This window comes from Prionailurus bengalensis, chromosome A3 (genome assembly GCF_016509475.1).
Source record: "Prionailurus bengalensis isolate Pbe53 chromosome A3, Fcat_Pben_1.1_paternal_pri, whole genome shotgun sequence".
In the NCBI taxonomy this organism is placed as follows: domain Eukaryota; kingdom Metazoa; phylum Chordata; class Mammalia; order Carnivora; family Felidae; genus Prionailurus; species Prionailurus bengalensis.
Window position 1 is genome coordinate 18,955,603 of NC_057354.1, and position 17,474 is coordinate 18,973,076.

The 17,474-nt window shown below is 37.9% G+C and overlaps 1 protein-coding gene across 1 annotated transcript in view; it reads left to right on the forward strand.

Annotated features, from left to right (window-relative positions):
- The first annotated feature begins 8,271 nt into the window (after window positions 1–8,271).
- ZHX3 (zinc fingers and homeoboxes 3) overlaps window positions 8,272–17,474 on the forward strand; it is a 66,935-nt gene continuing 57,732 nt past the window's right edge. Inside the window, 2 exon segments of the mRNA XM_043602375.1 lie at window positions 8,272–8,368; window positions 10,845–10,961. The gene's annotated coding sequence lies outside the window, so the exon portion shown is untranslated.

Here is a 17,474-nt window from a genome sequence, read left to right on the forward strand (position 1 = left end):
TTTGTTCTGAACAGAGTCTGTTTAGAGACTGAAGAATGTAATTCCTCATGTTTGTGTTTGATTCACAAAGACCATAGATAAGTTATATTAATTTTTCATGGTGGCCTCCCCAGGGGATGTTCTTGCCCTTGCCCTTAGTGGTGGGTAATCTTTTATAGGAAGTCCTTCAACTGCATAGTTAGTGGGTAGCTGAAGCTCCATTATGTACTTTGGGAAGTACAGCTGGACAGATGCAGGGTGAGGTGAGATCTCATTTCCAGGATACTAGAAAATCACACACACACACACACACACACACACACACACACACACACAGATGGGACATGTAAAGAGTTCTGAAATCTCTTTTATGGTGCACTGAATTTTGGGTGTTACTTATACCAGTCAAGAGTTGATCAAAATAATTCTCATGTGAAAAGTAGTCACAAGACATTGTACATTTTGTTAGGATTCTTGTTTCCTTAGTTTTACTGAATGTAATGGATCTAGGTTTCTAGAGTTGATGTTTGGCTGTCATTTATAGGTGGACCTCATTAAAAGCACTGAGAGCCTAATTGTGTCTAATGACTTCTGAGGCATTGATTGCGCAGTATGAAAAATGCATAACCATTTGTGCCTGAGGAAGATTGTTACTTGGTAGGGAAGAGGAGAGAGAAATTATGTGATTGCCCTTGGTGTTTGCAGCATATTATAGGATCTAGAATTTAAATGAAAAATTAGTCCAGAGCAAAAGCACTGCTTTCGTATTTGGTATTTTTTGACAACTTGCTGATCTCTGGTCTTCCCCATCTTGGTAAAATGGTACTTTCAAGAACTTAGTTGTTGAAGTCCTAAACCTGGAAGTCATCCTTGACAACTCTGTCCTGCACGTTCAGTCTACCAGAAGACCTGCGGATCCTACCTCCAACGTAGAAAACCCATCTCCAGGGGTGCCTGGTTGGCTCAGTTGGTTAAGCGTCCAGCTTTTGATTTTGGTCAGGTCATGAACCCATGGTTCATGGGTTCAAGCCCCCCCATTGGGCTCTGCACTGACAGTGCAGAGTCTGCTTGGGATTCTCTCTCTCTGCCTCTCTCTCTCCCGCTCACACACGCACTCTCTCTTTCAAAATAAATAAAATAAATATTCATACTTTTTAACCCAGGGAGTTAAAAATAATCTATCTCAAAGAAATAATCATAGGTTAAGACACTAATTTATATAGAGATATTCATCTCCACATTATAAAGTAAGTAAACAGTAAACCAAAATGAACATGTTCAAGTGCCTGACACTGAGCAATTGTTAAATTATGTACATCTATGAAGCTAACAAAATTCTATGAACAAAATGAAACTAACAAAAATAGACTTTAAAGACATAGGGAAAATGTTTATGTGGTTTTTAGGGATGCTAAGTGAAAAAAATATATACTCCAAAACAGATTTATCCAGAATATCAATTCTATAAGAAGGTATATGCAAAGGAAAGTAAAAATTAATAGTAATTGTTTTTATAACTTGGATTGTGTGAGGGTTTCCCCCTGTATTCATATACTCTTCTGTATTTTCTAGATTTTTACAGTAAGTATACTATAATCAGGAAAAAAATATTTTTTAAATCGCCAAGTTGTCTCACAGAGAAATAAGAATGGCCAGTGATCACATGAAAATATTTAACTTCAGTAGTAATAAAAAATGGGAATAATGCTCAGTGAGATGGAGAATGCCTATTCCGTATATTTAAGTGGGGGGAAAAAAGTAATATGTATACTGTGATCCCAGTTTGGTTAAAATTGTATGTATCAACATGTTGACAGTGCTTATCTCTGGATAGTTGATATTTTTTTAGATGACTTTTAATTTTCTTCTTTATGCTTATGATTTGGATTATGTGAGTTTTCTGCCCCTGTAGTCTTATCTATTTTGTATTTTCCAGTTTTCCTATATTAAATGCATGTTGCTCTTATAATCAGGAAATTTTTTCACACATTAAAAAATATCAAATTAGCCTTTCCATCCTCTAAAGCATACTTTCTGCTCTTAAAATATGCTTAAAATATTTAACTTGGATGTTAGAATGAGAGAAATTTGAGGGAACTCTTTATGTAATTCAGTATTTTTTAAAAATGTTCATTTATTTTGAGAGAGAAGGAGAGAAAAGCCCAAGCAGGCTCCACACTGTCAGCGTGGAGCCCAGCTCGGGGCTTGATCTAACAAATAGTGAGATCATGACCTGAGCTGAAATCAAGAGTCAGATGCTTAACTGACTGAGCCAACCAGGCGCCCCTATAATTCAGTCTTAAGAGCTAAATGTATACAATGATATAAATTTCTACATTACTTTAAAGAGATGTATCTTTGTTTTGTCTAAGGTATATTTGCATACCTCAAATTATCTCCTTATATGGTCGGCCACATAAGGGCAATATGATGGAAAACTGTCTTTTTGCCACTTTTTATGAAGACTTTTGAGCCTTTTTAAAACGTTTTTTTAAAATGTATATTTATTTTGAGAGAGAGAGCATGTGAGTGCATAAGCAAATGGGGGAAGGACAGAGAGAGAGAGAGGGAGAGAGGGAATCCCAGGCTCCACACTCAGTGCAAGTCCCACACAGGGCTCGATTCCATGAACAGTGAGATCATGACCTGAGTTGAAATCAAGAGTCAGATGCTTAACCAACTGAGCCACCCAGGCACCCCTGAGCCTTTTTATTTCTAAAAAATGAGATATCATTGACATACAGCACAATGTGCAGATTTTAAATGTATGGTCCAATAAGTTTTAACAAATATTTATACCCATGTGAATACCACCCCAGTCACTATGTAGATCTTTTTTATTAACTACAGAAAACTTCCCTCATGCTTCCTTCTTGTCAGTCTTCACCATTCAAAGGTAATCTTTATTCTGCTTTTTACCACCATAGATTAATTTCACTTTTTCCAGAACTCCATATGAACAAAATCATATAATATATTCTCTTTTATGTGTAGCTTCTTTTGCTTAACATGATTTTGAGATTCACCCATAGTATGCATATCAGCAACCGATTCTTTCTTTTTAATTGCTGAGTAGTATTCTGTTGTGTGAATAGCAAGGTTTGTTTCCCCATCCTCATGTATGGACATGTAAGATATGTCCAGGTCTGGGTTATTTTATTATTATTTTATTTTATTTTATTTTATTTATTTAAGTTTATTTATTTTGAGTGGGGGGACAGGGGCAGAGAGAGAAAGAGAGAGAGGGACAGGGGCAGAGAGAGAAAGAGAGAGAGGGACAGGGGCAGAGAGAGGGAGAGAGAGAGGGACAGGGCAGAGAGAGAGGGAGAGAAAGAATCCCAAGCAGGCTCCTCATGGTCAGTGCAGAGCCTGATACAGGGCTCGAACCCACGAACTGTGAGATCATGATCTGAGCCAAAATCAAGAGTCAGACATGCAACCAGCTGAGCCACCCACATGCCCCCCAGGCTTGGGCTATTTTAAAATCAGGAATGGTTAGCTTGTAGCTGTGTTATAAAGCCCAGTGTGCACCTGCTTCTCTTTTCCAATGTAGCAGTGTTGGAAGATCAGGCATTTGTCCTGCAGTTCAGGGCTTGTTTCTAGGAGCCTGTCACCAAGACCACCACAAAGAGAGCAGAGAATAAAACTGAAGCGGCTGGCCAAGTCCAGGGCAGATGCCTCAGGAGTTCAGTTCCTGGGCACAGAATGGCAGGCCTGAAGATGAACTGAAAGCTCCTTTCACAGAAAGAAAGAAGAAAGACAAAGCTCAGCAGCGAAAGAGCTCAGGGCGTCCAGTCAGGGACCAAGACAGCCACTACCACATTGAGACCAAATCACAGCAGCTGTGTCAGGTTCCTCAGAGTGCTGAGCGTTGACCACCCGGAGAGAGGGTTGGGGGGTCCTTCCTCACCCCAGCCGGCCCTGCGGCAAGTGTTGCCTGAGTGCCCATCTGGGCTCCCTTCTGCTGGGGCTTCTGGGGTAAGGAGCTCCAGCAGGACTTGAAGCACTGGCTGTGCAGCCTGTGACTGCTCTTCTGATACGAGTCAAGTGAAAAAAACCCATGACCTCTTGGAGATACACCATCTGATAACTGGAAGCAACACTTCCCCGCCCCCAGACTCAAGGTGCTTACCATACATGTGTTATTATCTATACAGTGTAAATTACTCAAGAACAGGAATTGTAAGTTCTAGATTTGAGAGGTCTAGGATGTGTATCTCTGTGACAGAACAGGACACAGCACCTCGTCACCTAGCCTCATTCCTTGTAGAGTTTGTTTCCCTCTGTGCCATCACCAACCAAGGGGAATGTGGCCTTTATCCCATCTCCTTGGGCACTGCCCCTTTATCCCATCTGTCTCCTGAATCTTGACACACAGTTCAGGTTAACTGAGTGTAAACAGAGCTGAGGAAATGGGGAGGAAGAAGTACTTACTCAGTTAGCTTGTTGAAAACACTCTTAGAGGAAGGGATACTGTGGGGGCCCTCATTAGGCAGTGGCAGGACCAAAGAAGAGGGTGCCCCCCACCTGTCATGTTATGGAAGAATTTATGGCAACACTCATCCCGTGAAGAGGGAGTTGACCATGGATATTACACTGACCAGCTTTGCTGGAAACTGCTGAAGGGATCCTTGGATGCTTGGCAGCAGACTCAGCCAGCACGGAGTTCACTCTCTGTACCCCCTAGGCAGCTTTCCCCCTCCCTGGACTGTTGCCTGTCTGCTACCTCACTGTGTCAGAATCTTATCTGATTATCTTTTTGCCCTCATTTCTTGTCCAGGTCTATTTTTTTCTTTGCCTCCTTTTTCCTTGACCTCTTCAACTTAAACTTTCTGGTTAAAAAACAAAACAAATATCAGACTTTCTAACTTTGCGTTAGCTAACATTCCCTGCCCAGGCACTGACCCTGAGCACCTGCCAAAAGATATTTTTATTGCCTTTGGTTTCATTATAGATGACAAAACACATGGAATTGAATGTCTTTTCCCCAGGATTGAGTTGCTAGTTGTTTATTTCAAAACCAGATAGTATTTTCTGATTGAAGTTATTTATAAGCAGTTTCTTTTTTTTTTTTTAATTTTTGTTTAGTGTTTGTTTATTCTTGACAGAGAGACACAGAGTGTGGGGGGGGGGGAGCAGAGAGAGAGAGGGAGACACAGAATCTGAAGTGGGCTCCGAGCTGTCAGCACAGAGCCTGACGTGGGGGTCGAACCCACGAACCGTGAGATCATGACCTGAGCCGAAGTTGGACGCTTAACCGACTGAGCCACCCAGGCGCCCCAGCAGTTTGATTCTTAAAACCCTTTTTGATATTACTGGATCAGTGTGGACTATTAGTCCCATGTGACACATGTGTTGAGAGGACATATAAATTAAAGCATTGATAAGTTGACACCAAACATGGGAACTGAAGCAATCTCTGCCCATCAGATAAATAATCTACTGGTTTTAAGGTGACTTTTACTTTTGGGGGATATATAATTTCCTTGAAATTACTGGTTTTAGGAAAAGCCACAGTTATTTTTCCTGGGTTACTATGTTATCTTCAGTTATAATTTTGATACAAGAGCAAAGAGCAGATTTTGTCTAGCCCGTTACCTTTTGTAACTTCAAACAATTATACTCTCTTAGACTTTAGCAAAGAAATTTTAGAGAAAAGACTTTTAAAGTCTTTCACCTCTCCCTACCAAGTATAGTTGACATTTTTAGGTCTAAATAACCAAGGATGTTTGAGCACATTCTTTAGCAAAGTAGTTAATATTTCATAATCAATTTTTTGGGATTTGAAGTATATGAAAGAAAATTTGTGATACCATTCTATGAAGTCTGTTAAACAACTTATTCTCATCGGTGAACATACAAGGTTCCTGTATCAATTCCTCTAGTAGGAACTGAGGATGATGAAAATTAATTTTAAATAAGGGAAATGAACATATTTGAGTTCTGACCTTTTCCGTAGACAAAAGCAAACAATAAGACCCTGAATAATTGACATTCCTTCTCTGGAATATGAATATTGGGTTCTCCGTGGCAAGTGTAAAAACTTCATATTTGTAAATTACTCTAGGGTGTTAGTAGATTATCATAGAGATAGAGACAACTAAAGGAAATCATTGCATTACCTTATCAAGGGCGTTTTAAGATAAGGTAAAATTATGTCTTTGAACGGAAAGATATCCCATCTTCATGAATTGGAAGACTTGATATTATAAAGGTGGCAATACTACGCAAAGTAATCTTCAGGTTCAGTGTAATCTCTACCAAAATCCTGGAGGCCTTTTTTGCAGAAATGAAAAAGTCGATCCTAAAATTCATATGGAATTGCAAGGGACTCTGAATAGTCAAAACAATCTTGCAAAAGAAAGATAAAGTTGGAAGAATCATACGTTCCAATTTTATTTATTTATTTATTTGTTTGTTTATTTTTATTTTAGAGCATGAGCAGGGAGAGAGGCAGAGGGACACAGAGAATCCCAAGTAGCCTCAATGCTTAGCATGGAGCCCAATGTGGAGCTCAGTCCCACGACTGAGATCCAGTCCCATGACTGGGATCATGACTTGAGCTGAAATCAAGAGTTGGACACTCAACTGACTGAGCCACCCAGGCTCTTCACCCTTTCCAATTTTAGAAAAGCTACAATCATCAAAAGTGTGGTACTGGCATAAGGCTAGACATATAGATCAATGGAATGGACCTGAAAATCCAGAAATAAACCCATATATCTATAGTTATTTGAGTTTTTTTTTTTTTAATTTTTTTTTTCAACGTTTATTTATTTTTGGGACAGAGAGAGACAGAGCATGAACGGGGGAGGGGCAGAGAGAGAGGGAGACACAGAATCGGAAACAGGCTCCAGGCTCTGAGCCATCAGCCCAGAGCCCGACGCGGGGCTCGAACTCACGGACCACGAGATCATGACCTGGCTGAAGTCGGACGCTTAACCGACTGCGCCACCCAGGCGCCCCTATAGTTATTTGAGTTTTGACAAGGGTGCAAAGACTATACAATGGTTGAAAGGACAATCTCTTCAGCAAAGGGTGCTGGGACAACTGGACATTGACATGCAAAATAATGAAGTTGGATCCCAACCTCACACTATATAATACAAGTAACTCAAAATGGCTCAAGGACCTAATTGTAAGAGCTAAAACTCTTAGAAGAAAACATAAGGGTAAATCTTCATGACCTTGGATTTGGTAATGGATTCTTAGGAATGACACCAAATGTATAAGCAGCAAAAGAAAAAAAAAAGAGCTAAATTGGACTCCCTCAAAATTTAAAGCTCTTTGCATCAAAGGACACTATTAAGAAAGTGGCAAGAAAATCTAGAGAATTGGATAGGACATTTGCTAATTTGATAAGGGCCCTAGTGCCCACAATGTATAAAAACTCTTACAACTCAACAACAAAAAGACAACCCAATTAAAATATGGGCAAGGGCTTGATTGGACATTTCTCCAAAAAAGATATAAGAATGGCTAGCACACTTCTGAAAAGATGTTCAACATGCATTAGTCATTAAGGAAATGCAAATAAAAAATCATAATGAGGTACTACTTCATGCCTACAAGGATGGCTATCATCAAAGCAAACAAACAGAAAAGAAGTGTTGGTGAGGATGTGGAAAAATTGGAACTCTCCTGCTTCACTGGTGAGAATGTAAAATGATGTAGCCACTGTGAACAACAGTTTGGCGATTCCTTAAAAGTTGAATATAGAATTACCATATGACCCAGCGATTCTACTTCTAGATATATACCGCAAATAATTGAAGATATACAGTCAAACGAATACTTGTACACAAGTGTTCATCGCAGCAATATTCACAGTAGGTAGAAGGTGAAAACAACTCAAATGTCCATCAATGGATGAATGAACAAAATGTGATCTATCCATACAATGGGATATTTTTCAGTCATAAAAGGAATGAAGTACTGATATTTGCTACAACATGGAAGAACCTCAAAACATCATGCTAAGTAAAAGAAGGCAGACACAAAAGGTCACATACCCAGAATAGGTAAATCCATAGAGACATAAGGCCTGTTAGTGGTTGGCCAGCCTGGAGCAGGGGGATGGTAGTGACTATTTAATGAGTACAAGGTTTCATATTGGGGTGACTAACAAGGTTTGGAACTAGGTAGAGGTGAAAGTTGCACGATATTGTGAATATACTAAATGTCACTGAATTGTACACTTTAAAATGGTTGATTTCATGTTATGTGAATTTTTAAAAATTATGTCATATAGTTTTTATGATCTCATAAATGTGGCTTTGCTGTCATAGTTACCTTGTGACTGTTGGAACCCATGGGCTTTGCAGCGTTTGTATGTTGGGAAAGTTCTTTCCAACTGTGGGCAGGAAAACTCAAAGATGGATGATCCCAAGTGGGTTTCTTTCTAAAATAACAATTGAGAAATATAATTTTGTTTTCAAATTTTTATTCATAGAAGGTGGTAAAACTACCTTGAATAGGCCCTGGGTTGTTTTAAAATGTGGTTTGTTAGTTAGTTTGTTTGTTAGTTTCTTCATTTAACTTAAAAAAACTATGTTTAAAATAACTGTATATTATTTGGTTTTTTGAAAATTAAGAGTAATTTTAAAGAATCTATGATATATATATATACACATATGTATGTGTGTATACATATATATACACACATACATATGTGTGTGTGTGTGTGTGTATATATATATATATATATATATATATATATATGCAATTGGAATTTTCTGATGGTTTGTTGTCCTGCACTGCTAGTGATTTTTGTGACAGTTTCTAAAATCATCACATGTGCTTTGTATTGTCAGCGGAATTGGTGTCAGATATAAGAAGGTTCTGTTTTCAGATCAGTCAAGGTGGGCTTGTGTGATAAAAATCTTAGTTGGTTTTTTTTTTTTTTTTCAAATCTTACACCTGTTTTGTTTTTGAAGGAAGGACTTTAGGTTAGATTTGGCAAAATATCTGGCATTGAAAAAGCTTCTCGCTCAGAGACGTAGAAATGCTATACCAGTGATCATAAAGCTTTTCTTTATGATGAAATTGATGCTTTTGTCTCATAGTTCTGCTTCTGGCCCTGTGTTATTTGTGGACCTGTTTCTCTAGCAGACATATTTATTCTAGTTGTGTTGCACACTCCTACCTGATTCCTTATAGGACTCAAAATATGCCATCCAGGCTTAGAGTTTGTAGACATGAAGCAAACAAAGCTAACTGGTCTGCAGTGGATTGAATCCACAGCTTTTGGCATCATCATCATCATCGTGTTCCAATAACTGAACTAGAGTGTAAGAGAATAAATGCCTTACTTTAGCAAAGGCTTTGCAATTTCAAAATTAGAGGGGATCTGGCAAAAGTGTAGCAAAGTGTCTGGAATAAATATTATAAGCTGAAGTTTTGCGTAAGTGTGAGTAGTCAGCTTAAAATAATTGCTTCTGACTTCCACAAAATTAGGAAGATCTCCGTTTTGTTATGTTCATTGGATAATGTTTTAAAATAAGGGGCTAGTTTTTAAGTTGTGGAGAATTCAAAGTTAAGTTTTTCAATAAATTATTAATTAGGAAAAATTTCCAACAAGAGCTAGCAGTACCAACTAGACATGGTACTGCTGAACCATGACAGCCACAGGAGAAAACAAGTTATGCAGATGAGGCTGCCACTTACTGGGGGTGTCTGTTTGCTCCAGGACCCTGCCTTTGAACAGCAGCTTAGTGCATTTCCTTGTACAGTTTACGTAAACTTTCTGTGCCTTAGTTTCCTCACCTTGGCAATTAGAATAATAGAATCGATCACATATGGGTGTTACCAAGAACGAATTAGTTAATGTAGTTAAAGCTCTTAGAACAGTGCCTGACACAGAGTAAAAGCTTGATGTGAACATTAGAGACCTAAGAATCACGGTGAAAGGTAGCTAGGAGCTACTTTGGTGAAGGGTGCTTTTATGTGTTTACATTCACAGATCCTTATAGTTCCCACCTTCTGTCATGTGCCTGTGCACCGTTCTATCTGAGGTTCTGAGGGCCTCTGGTATACTCACTTTAGGGCCATTTTATTGGTAATGGGCATGTCAACCAAGAGAATGCTTTGGGGGAAAAAAAAAAAAACAACGAACTCAAAAGCAGTGGTTTTTCAGCTGCTTCCTGAGAAATTTGAAGATTGCATGAAGCGTCTCTAGTGGTTTGTTGAAAACACATAGTTACTGTCTCATTCATTTGCTGAGAGATACTGTGTGCCCATCATTGGCCCTGGGCAGAGTGGGACAACATCGGTGTTAAGGGTCAGAGACACAGATGATGATAATATGGTTCCTTGGCCTGGAACTCACAGGGTAGACCATTTTTTGGTACCACTACAATCCATGCCAGGAAAACCCCAGGGCTTTGAATGGCAGAGCATCAGAAAAGAGCATATCCTTAATGGTGTGCATTCTTGAAGTTGTAAGGCCCACATCCGTTGATTTTTTCCTCTCTGTTAAGCCATCTCAAACTTAACCAGAAGAGGGACAGGGAAACTCATTGGTGGAAAGAGTGTTAAAATTACTGATTTTATGAATCACCTGAAATTACAGATTTTAGAAATCATCTTGTTCTGATCTATTATCAGAGAAAATTGAGTTTGCTTTATTTCCGTTTATATTTTTTTCATTTCTGCTAGAATTTTAATAGTTTTAAATTGCTAGTTTGTATTTTTACAACCACATTTTACTCTCCTTCCTCCCTGCCTCCGGCCCTGGTTTTTCTGTTTGTGTATAGTTTTAATGGAAATGAATTAGGAAAGGAGATTGATGAGATTGGGTTACTCAGCTTCCTAAAAGGTACTTTCTCTCTCCTCACAAAGTGATGAGATGCTGCTTTTTTTCACAGGGCTGAATTGCAGCTGCCCAAGCAACAAGTGGACCTTTAAAGATGCATACAGGGCTGCAAGAGATGAAGGGAGAAAGTGGAGAGACCAATGAAGGGAGGAAAAAGCATGTTTCCTGGGTAAATAGTATGCTTCTGAATTTTAACAAGTTTCTTGCCATACTTTGTAACTCCTAAGTCTTTAAAGCTATATTTAGTCTTTGTGTTATGGTTAAACATTCTTTATTTTCTCCTCCCTTGGTTTTTATTGCTGAGCTCTTTGATCAACTGATTTTTTTAATTAATCTAAAAATATTTATTGAATATATAATCTAGGTGAAATCCTAGATGCCTTGATAGGAACTTCTTCTACCTTAGGCTGATTATTGGATATAATAAAAGTTGAGCTGTGTATTGTGTCTCTCTGATGTGCAGGTTTAGTCTGAGGTCAGCTTTTAGTTTGAGTGCAAGACTTATACTTCTGCTTTATTAAATAACTGACTTGAAAAACTAGAACACTTGTTTGAATGCCACTTACCCAAACCATACTCTTAGGCTGCCCTCAGGAATAGGAAACACTTTTCAATGCTAAATATAATACTAAAGACAAAGCAGACGAGCAAACAATTAATGTAAGCCTTCATTTGCTGAAGTAGATGTGACCTACTTATGGTTTTGGGGTGTTTTTTTGTTTTTTTGGGTTTTTTTGGTCATTTACTTATCAAGTTGTGAACTCAATTTATTCTGTTACTAAGCCACTCACAAGCTTTAGACTTTGGCATTTTGTTGTTGTTGGCTGTTGTTGTTAAACTTATGAAATAAAGGAAATCTATTGTATTAGTCTTCATTATAAAGTTAAGAACTTCAGTGTGCTGAATAGAAGTTTTTGGAAAGAAAGGGGAGGAAATGGAGTCAGAGTCAGTGATGGTATATAATGCTGGAAGTTCTGTGTTCAGCGTCCTGACGTAGACAACTGCACAGCAACATCACTCCTCCGCAGGTTTGGGGCTACCCAGTCCATGGGAATGTTTCTACTGTTGGAGCTTCTGGAACTTCCTGCCTTATGGTGGACTGCAGCAGGACTACTGTTAGATATAGGACACATTCCAGCTTGCTCATTCTTTAAATTTGAGGTGTAGATTGAGTAAAACTACTTTGTGGCCTTGCATGTCAATCCTCTAAATTAAAAAAGAGCATAAGATAAGCTTTCTCACACGTGAACTTTTATGTACATTTTCTAATGCTCACCTTCACGCCAACTGTTCCAGTCATACTGGTCTCCTTGCTGTCTGCAATCAATCCAGAGTCAACCCAGAAATGTTCCTGCCTCAAATCTTGTCCTTTCAGATAGCTACATGACTCCTGCCCTCTTTCACCTTCAGGTGTCTGCTGTGGGGACAGAGTTAATAGGAAAGGCAAAGCCAAAATTGGACTCATGAGGAATTCTCTGTTATTTCAGTCTGTTTACCTACTACCTGGCAACACTGAGCCATCTTGCCTCGCTCCAGCCTAGCTCATTGTCCTGCTCCACTCGTACCTATCAAGTACGATGTTTTTGTTTACACTATACATCATGCTTTTTCTATGTTACCTTTAAGAGCTTTCAAAATTGATCTTTGACTTTTAAAGGCACATACCATTTGACCCAGCAATTGCATTTCTAGGAATTTATCTCACATTTAACCTCATGCAGGTATGCAGGTAGCCCTGTTCCCCTTCGGCCTCTGTTGAATCCTCATGCGTACTTCCTATCCCAACGGCACTTGCACCGAGACTCGTTAGCTCTTGCTACCATTATTTTGTTGTGGCTGTGTGTCATGTCCCCCTCTAATAACTTGGGCAACTGCCTGCTTCTTTGCCTAAACTGCAGTGGGCTGGAGACATTTGCACAGTAGCTGATTATATCCCCTTTCAGGTTTCTTCTTTTGAACTCCTGTTCCCTTACACCAATGTTCCCTTAAAGCAATATGGCTGGAACTCCTGTTCGCTTGCAAATATCACAAACTGTTACACTTTTTGTGTTGTGTTTTTTAGATATTTAGGTAATTAAGCATATAAGCATGTACTGGTGGTACTCTACTTGACAGCACACTAGAATCACCTCAGAAGCTTTATAAAATACCGATGCCTGGTCATCCCTCTGGAGATTCTGAGACAGTTTATCTGGGATGCGGTGTAGGCATTGGCATTTTGTATTTAATTTTTTGGTAATTTTTAAAAATTCCAGTATAATTAGCACACAGTGTCATACTAGTTTCAAGTGTACAATACAGTGATTCAACACATGTATGCATTACTCACTGCTCATCATGATAAGGGTACTTGTTTCCCTTCACCTGTTTCACCCATCCCCCACCCACATCCCCTCTGGTAACCATCTGTTCTTTATAGTTAAGAGTCTGGTTTTTTGCTTGTCTCTCTTTTTCTTTGTCCATTTGTTTTGTTTCTTAAATTGCATAGATAAGTGAAATCATATGGTATTGGTCTTTCTCTAGCTTATTTCACCTAGCATCATACTCTAGATTCATCCATGTTGTTGCAAATGGCAAGATTTCATTCTTTGTCTTAGCTGAGTAATATTTCTGTATGTGTGTGTGTGTGTGTGTGTGTTGCGCACGCATGCACGCATGTGTGTGTACATACTACATCTTCTTCATTCATCTATTGATGGAAACTTGGATTGCTTCCATAATTTGTTGCTTCAATAAATGTAAGGATGCATATATCTTTTCAAATTAGGGTTTTCTATTCTTTGGGTAAGTACCCAGTAGTGGAATTACTAGATCATGTGGTAATTCTATTTTTAATTATTTGAGGAATCCCCATACTGTTTTCCACAGTGGTTGCACCAGTTTGCATTCCCACCAACAGAGCACGGAGATTCCTTTTTTCTCCACATCCTCACCAATACTTGTTTCTTGGTTTTGATTGTAGCCATTCTGACAGGTGTGAAGTGATATCTCACTGTGGTTTTGATTTGCATTTCCCTGATGATGAGGGATGTTGAGCATCTTTCCATGTGTCTATTGGCCATCTGTATGTCTTTGGGAAAATGTCTGTTCATGTATTCTGCCAATTTTTAATTGAATTATTTGGTGTTTTTCGGTGTTCAGTTGTATCAGCTCTTTATATGTTTTGAATACTAACCCTTTATCAGATGTGTCATTTGCAAATATCTTCTCCCATTCAGTAGGTTGTCTTTTAGTTAATTGTTTCCTTTGCTGTGCAGAAGCTTTTTATTTTGATACAGTCTCAATTGTTTATTTTTGCTTTTGTTTCCCTTGCCTCAAGAGACATCTCTAGAAAAATGTTGCTATAGACAATGTCAGAGAAATTATTGCCAGTGCTCTCTTCTAGGATTTTTATGGCTTTGGGTCTCACATTTAGATATTTAATACATTTTGAGGTTAGTTTTTGTATGATGTAAGAAAGTGGTCCAGTTTCATTCTCGCATGTAGCTGTCTAGTTTTCCCAACACCATTTGTTGAAGAGACGTTTTCCCTGTTGTGTATTCTTGCCTCCTATGTCAAAGATTAATTGACCATATAATCATAGGTTTATTTCTGGGCTCTCTATTCTGTTCCATCAATCTATGTGTACCATACTATTTGATTACAACAGCTTTGTAGTATGTCTTGAAATCTGAGGTTACGATACCTCCAGTTTTTTTTGTTCTCTTTTTAAGATTGCTTTGGCTATTCGGGGTCTTTTGTGGTTCCATATAAATTTTGGGATTATTCTAGTTCTGTGAAAAATGTTATTGGTATTTTGATAGGGACTGCATTATTTAATGTACCTTGTTTTGCATAGTATGAAAATTTTAACAATATTTGTTCTCCCAATCCATTAGTGTAGAATATCTTTCCATTTGTTTGTGTCCTCTTCAATTTCTTTCATCCGTGTTTTATAGTTTTCAGAGTACAGGTCTCTCACCTCTTTGATTAGGTTTATTCCTAGGTATCTTACTGTTTTTGGTGTAATCGTAAATGAGATTGATTCCTTTATTTCTCTTTCTGCTGCTTCATTATTGGTGTATAGAAATGCAACAGATTTTTGTATATTGGTTTTATATCCTGTAACCTTACTGAATTCATTTATCAGGTCTAGTACTTGTTTGGTGGAGTCTTTAGGTAGGCATCAGCACTTTAAAAAACATCCTGGGAGGTTTCCCTGTGTGATCAAGTGTGAGGACCAGAAACACTATTGATTTTTCTATATTGGTGATGACTCTGGTCATTTTAAACTCATCATAACCATGTAAAGGATTCCTTTGGGTTTATGAATATAAATGGTGTCATATATAAAAACATTTTGCCTCTGGATTTACAGTATTTGTATTTCTTATTTGTTTTCATGTTACTTCATATTGGAAATAAGTTCTGACACTATATTAACAGTGATTAAATACGTCTTCATTTTTTGCCTATTTTTAATGATTACATGGCTCATTTCTTCTTTGAAGTATAATATTGGCATTTTTTAAATAGATATTCTAATAAGGGGAAGAAAGTACACCTTTATTATTCGTTTTAGAAGTTTTAAATTAGGAATAGGTATTGAATTTTAACGGCTGAATTTTTGGTATCTGTTAACATGACACGGTTTTAATTTAAGCTATTCTTAGATTATGTTTACTATTATTTTCTTTTAGATTTGAGCATAAATTCTAAGTAAGCTTTGTCTATAGTTTTCTCTCTTTTCTTTAGCCAGCTTTAGGACCAGGTTAGTACAATAAACTATATAATGTATATCTTGGCCTATTTTAGGCGTAATTTCTATATTATGAATTGTTTGTTTCTGGAGAGTTTGAAAGTACTCACTAATAAACCATCAGAGGCTAGTGGCTGTGTGGGAGTGTCATTTTTTTAAAGATGTTAGTCTAGTTAGGTATTCTATTTCTGCCAGTGTTAGAATTTTACATTTTTAATAGGAAATCCATTTATTTAATTTTATCCAAACTTATTAAGCACATGACACTCCCTTACAATTTTATTGCCTTTATGTCCTGTCATTTCCTTTTTTGAAAAAATTAAATTTATGTTTAGTCTGTTCACAGGAAATTTATTAGAAATACAAAACTTTATTAGGTTATTATTAATAATTATTAATTATTAGAAATGAGAAAACTTTTAACATATAAAAAGAGGCTGTGAAAAATCAGTTTCCACTCCTGCTCCTCAGGTGGGCAGTTCCCTCTCCTACGCAGCAACTCCTGCCTATTTCTTAAGGTTCCTTCCAAAGTATTTTGGGTTTTGCTTTCAAAATCTCTAACTCCTTTCTTTAAAAAAAAAAAAAAAATTTTAATGTTTATTTTTGAGAGAGAGAGAGACAGAGCACATGAGTGGGGGAGGGGCAGAGAGAGGGGGAGAGACAGAATCTGAAGCACGTGCCAGTCTCTGAGCTGTCAGCACAGTGCCCGATGTGGGGCCCAAACTCACGAGCCGTCAGATCATGACGAAGTCGGACACTTAAGTAACTAAGCCACCCAGGTGCCCCTCTAACTCCTTTCTTTAAAAAAAAAAAAAAAAAAAAAAAAAAAAGTTTCTCTAGGTTTTTTTTGTTGTTTGTGTCTCAATATTATTAGCTGGTGTGCTTAGTTTTTTTTTTTTTTTCTTAACAGTACTCAAAGCAATGTTTGTCTTATGTTTTTTTCATTGTCCATAGATACCTTGTGTAGTGATTTTGTTACATTTTCTAACTTGATTATTGTCATTTCAGAGCTTATCTCTTTCAAGCAGATTATTGTTGGGTTTTGTCTTCTGTTGAACCAATCTTGAAGATTCTATAACTTATGTGTAAATTTATCCTCTTTAATTCATGGTTGTTATTGCATTTGTCATATTTTCTATAAATGATTTGTTTCTTGATTTTTATATTAGTTGTCTCTTTTTTGTTATACCTTCTGTTTTGGAGAATGTTTTTTTTCTTTCCTTTTAACTTTTAAACATTTTAAAGGTGAACAATCTTTTGAGTTTTCTTAGTGCCAAAAATAACATTTGTTTCTATATTTATTTACTCTCATCAAAGCAAAGAGGAACTTTTCTTTCCTTCCATATAAGGAAACTTCGCTTCTCCCTGTTTTGGCTTCCTCTCTCCTTATCTACTCCCATTATTTTCCCCTTTCACATTTTACATTTGTTCTGTGAGGTGTACTAATCTTCAGAGCTTCAACCTGGTGCTCACAAGTATTTTGCTATTCTTGATTCGGTTAGTTAACAACCACCGAGGTCTCACTCTAAGCTGGACGGACGCTGAGGTTGGTGCAGGAGATGTAAAGATGAAAGCAGTTCTGACCCTGCCTTCAAGGTCCTCTGTCTGGTTGAGGAGGTGGCGTGCATGCAGACTAACAGTGGCAAAAGATGTGATGTGTCAGGTGTCTCGGAGACACGGAGGGAGGGAGAGAGTAAAGTTTGGTGAGTCAGCAAAGGCATCCTGGGAGCTGAGTTATATTGTACCAGTAGAGCTTTGCAAGATAGAGGATAAAACAAAAGGACAAAAGCCTGAAGATACCCAAGTTCATCACAGCCTAAAGGTACCCAAGTGGCTGGAGATGAGACTGAACAAAGGGATGTTTGTAAAGCACCTCGAATGCCTGTCCAACAAGTTCAGTTTGTCGTATCCTGTGGGCTGCATCACAATGGTTTTAAAGCAAGG